This window comes from Adiantum capillus-veneris, chromosome 3, assembly GCF_014529385.1.
Source record: "Adiantum capillus-veneris isolate H3 chromosome 3, ASM1452938v2, whole genome shotgun sequence".
Lineage (NCBI taxonomy): Eukaryota > Viridiplantae > Streptophyta > Polypodiopsida > Polypodiales > Pteridaceae > Adiantum > Adiantum capillus-veneris.
Window position 1 is genome coordinate 2,041,373 of NC_140933.1, and position 4,737 is coordinate 2,046,109.

At 42.2% G+C, this 4,737-nt stretch overlaps 1 pseudogene; it reads left to right on the forward strand.

Moving 5' to 3' along the window:
• Nucleotides 1-1,610: 1,610 nt before the first annotated feature.
• On the forward strand, nucleotides 1,611-3,818 carry LOC147460421 (peroxidase 51 pseudogene; annotated as a pseudogene).
• Nucleotides 3,819-4,737: the final 919 nt, after the last annotated feature.

Genomic DNA, 4,737 nt, shown 5'->3' on the forward strand with positions numbered 1-4,737 from the left:
GAACGGTTTGGCACTCCGTCTCTATGTTCATCTACATTGCATGCACAGTTTTTTAGGAAGACTAGAATTTTTCCAATCACTTTACATGGAACGGGTATGTTCATGTTTTTGTGTTGGCAGTGGTTTCAGGAATTTTCATCCTCGGAGATTCTAGAAGAAGGTAGACGCATGACTATAGACGAAGTTGAAGCATTGAAGGCGTCACAGATGACTTTGTGTCACTTTCGATGCGGCCCAAAGAAGCAAGCATTGCAGACCTTTATGAAGTTCAAGTATCGCATGACCCATGCATCATAGTGGACCGGCGAAGAGTCCTTCCAGGATTCCTGACGCTGTTGGTGATCTCCCTCGATACCATACAGTTCAGCACCAATACCTCACTTTGAAAAGGAGGGAATGTCACATGCACATCTAACCCTATGTGGACGTGGACAAGCTACTTCAAGACATGGGTTCAATCCAGTTCAGTCAGCCTAGCTTAGGAAGTATTATGGCACTTTTGTGAGTCTGTTCGCAAACCGTGCATGTCTAGACACTTAGAGTAGATGCATATCCTCTGGTTACACACAGCATGATCATTAGATTACCATCAGAACCCATCAGGAGCATTTTTACAGTGCATAGACCTATTTTTCCTATTTTAGCCAATTTTCACTTATTATTTTTAAGTGACTTTTGTTGGGAACTAGGTAGGGCAATTTAGCACGCCAAGTACATAAGAAACCTAGCGCTAGCACTTTCTGGCAAAAGAGGCAGCACGGACCTCACATCCAACAGTGCACCTTCTCAAGCAAGACCCCCCTGGCAAGAAAACTCGATGTTCTCAACCATCAACAAGAAGAGCCAGCGTTTTTCCTTCCATTGCAGATCAGCCCTAGCGTTTTGCATTTGCAGGCAAACCTGAAAACAACAGGACTGATCAGATCAGTAGCGTTTTTGCAACAGGACACACATCGGCCCTAGCATTTTTGAGTTTCCAAAGCATCCTAGCGTTTTTGCAGATTCGTCGCGATAGGACCACAAAAGTATCAGCGTTTTCAGTTTTCAGCATCAAGACTCCGCAATAGAACCCCCGAACCTCGCAGATCTCACCTTCCCGCAGCAGATCCTCGCCGAACGGTCAATCAACGAGCGTTTACAATTTTCAGCACATCGTCGTTGCATCATCGTCATCACCGACATAGAGTCAAAATTCAGCAGATACAAGATTTGCAGATTTCGGCCATTAGCATTTTCAAATTTCAGCCCGTCTCGTCGTCGTCGTCGTCGACATCGTCGGCAAGTCCATTGCATTGTAGAGATTTGTGCAATCAATAGTAGACCGCTCTCGCCATAGAGAGTGGGGCCTTCGGAGGAGGGTTTGACAACATTCTGGTGTCGTATTCTTCTCTCTCTATCTCTCAGTCTCAGCACCTTCATTCACAGTGTTTATCCACTTTGTTTGTGATCACTTGCACTCTCTCACTAAAGGAACGGAAGGCTCTCCCTTCCGTAAGTAAAAGGAACCTTGAGCACAGTTTGGAGCACTCATCTTGAGCAAAGTTCAACATTCACTTCCGCAACACCTTACATACATTTATTGTGCTTCATTTCTTGCTCGAGAGCGATTCTAACAGCATCATTGTAGTCAGTGGTTCATAAGACTATCATGTCGTATTTGATGTACTCACCCAAACCAAACAGGAAAGCCTCTTTCCGATCCTCATCCGACTTACACAATTGAACACCTATCCATGGACAGATTGCTCCCCTTCCAGTACTCATTGGATGCACCATCTCTGACTCTTACACAGTCCGAGATTACCAGGCTCATCCACCAAGACCTGACTCAGCTAGATACTAGCAAGACGTTGATACAGCCGGCATAGGAGTTGGGCACGAAGATGGCTTTCTATAGAGAGCATCTTCTCCAGCTTACTGAGAATGGTTTTGTGACGAGGCCCAGATACATGGACACCCACTTATCTCATGGGATACGATGTGCTAATGGCCAGATACGCACATCTTCACACCAGTTTCGGATCGAGATTGGTAGATACAACGGAGTATCAATAGAGGCCAAGACATGTCCCCTATGTCACATGGAGCCTTAGACAAAGTTGCACTACACATTCCACTGCCCAGTTTACTATGAGATACGAGGCCGCTTTCACTGCTTGTTCAAAGAGGGCTTTGGACCACTCTCTAGAGTCATGGGGTATGAGGACCAAAGATGTCTGGGTCTGTTTTTGCTCGAGCTGCGCAGACACAGAGAGAGTCTGATGAGAGGCGAGGCTAGCTAGTCTCAGAGACAGATCACAGACTTCATTATCGTTAGAATGGACACTAGGCATCCAGAGGAGCAGTTATCAAAGCAGATCTCACATTCTCCTCACAGGCTCACACCAGAGGCACGTTGATTGATCGAGCGACTGAGCTAGGGAGATCTAGACGCCCACGACTACAAAGGACTACACAGCATCGACGGAGGCTGCATCAAAGGTTTTGGATCACTTTGGCCCAGCGTGCACGGCGCCCGGTCACACTATTGACCATGGAGAAGATTGATGAAATCCACCAGCGACTGATGATGGATCTCCTATGATTTAGCTCTTTTGAGGATTGTACACCCTACTCATCTTGTATCATCTCTCGCCCATTTTATTCCCACACGCACACCCACATTGTGTTGTATTAGCCCCAAGTCACTACATTCACCCTCCTACTCATATCCTACACAATTCCAACTGGCTGCTTAGTTCATCTAGCAATTAAGATTTTAGTTTTTCACTTTACTTCATTTTATTTTTGTACCCAGACATTGTGTTAGATCCACCAAAATTGTATCAGTTTGGTCTCATAGGTCATTTTGGCCTTTTAAAAATGTTTGATACAACATTTCATTTCATTTTCTCTCTCTCTCTCAATAAAAATAAAGATGGTCTAACAGATGTCATGGCAATTGTTGACAGGTGCACATACCATAGGGTTTGCACATTGTGATCAGTTCAGAGACAGGCTGTACAACTTTAATGGAACAAGTCAGATGGACCCAAGCTTAAATGCGACTTTAGCCGAGGCATTACAGAAGAAGTGCCCACCTGCGAATGAAGATGAGGATGCAGCAACTATAGTACCGTTCGATGCGACATCCCCACTCCAATTTGATGTGGCGTATTATGTTGGGTTGCAAACAGGGCAAGGGCTACTCTTCTCAGATCAAGTCCTCTTCGCAGACGCAAGCACCCAAGCTACTGTAAAACAGCTCGCATCCTCGCAGCAGCTCTTCTTCGACCAGTTTTCACAGTCCATGATCAAGCTCACTAGCGTCGTCTCCAACCAGACTGGCAACATTCGCAAGCACTGCAGCGCTTTCAATGATGAAGCCAGTTGAAGCGAGCTGCTGGATATTTCAACGCGGTCGAGAGTTTGAATCTCAGATGGATCCATCGTGAAGTGCAAGATAACATACGGAGGTCGTCGTGAGTTGAAAACATGGACCCATTCTCTAGAATCCCCGTTGGCTTTCCAAGCAAAAGAATGCACTACTATCTCATAATAGTGCATTATAGCGTATGAGTCAAAAAGTAGAATCTTCTTGTTTTTGCTGCATGTGATTTGTTCCATTTTGCACTAGCCTTCACGTCCTCAAGAGTTAGTATCTCTACTAGTGAATGAGGAATGTAATCAAGACATTTTGAACATGCCTTCCCAAATCAGGAGAGGGGTGCTCTAATTGTTGTCACTAACCCCGATTGGTTAGTGTTGAGCAAGCATTCCCATGGCCATCATTTTGTAGTTTATTTTGTGATGAGAAGGATATCATTTTGTAGTTTATTTTGTGATTGAGAGTAAGGAAGAGGAATATTGAGTATTCAAGTTGAAGAGTTTTGCATTGTGAACTTACAAGGCGAAAGTATTTTTTTTCTACAAAGTTGATGGGGTTTCAAAATTGAAATGTCACATATACTCGAATTGAAAAATCAAGCAATCACACAATCACAATCCTTCTATTAACCTTGCATAGGTAAATGGGACGATGTGCTATTAATGGCTTCTTTCGCATTATGAATATAGACCTTGTAAATCTCACACTGTAGGTAGACAAATCTATGTATAGAGATGGGATTTGACATAGAGAATTGATAGATCTATGGACAGAGATGTAGAAAAAATATAGTTTAGGACATTTTTAACCAACTTACTTCAAAATGTTGCTTCATGATTCTCAAGTTGCGCGTTGTATATATTCGATCAAATAATGAAAAAGAAATGTATACTTTGAAAATAAATGCGTATTTTTTAATTATAAACAAATAAATTACTAGTTAATTAATTGATAGGTTTTTCGAACGATATCTTTTATATATATTCAATCGAAAAATGAAAAAGGAACGTACAATTAAAAAACAAATCGAATATATTACTAGTTAATTGATTGATAGGTTTATCGATTGATCAATTATCAGGAGTTACATAAGTGCAAAAACGTCAATCGATTAAGTTTTCAATCAATATTCTAGAGCTCTCTCTCTCACACACACACACACACTTATCACTTATAGACATGCACACTCTCTCTCTACCTATTTATAGTCACACACACTCTCTCTCTAGCTTGCGATCACATTCTTTCTCTAGCTTTCGATCACATATACTCTCTCTAGCTAAACGCAGGTGATTGATTACACTTTAAACTATAAAAATATAAGTTTTTAAATTATTTCTACGCGTTTCTCACTTGTCCTACTTGCATAT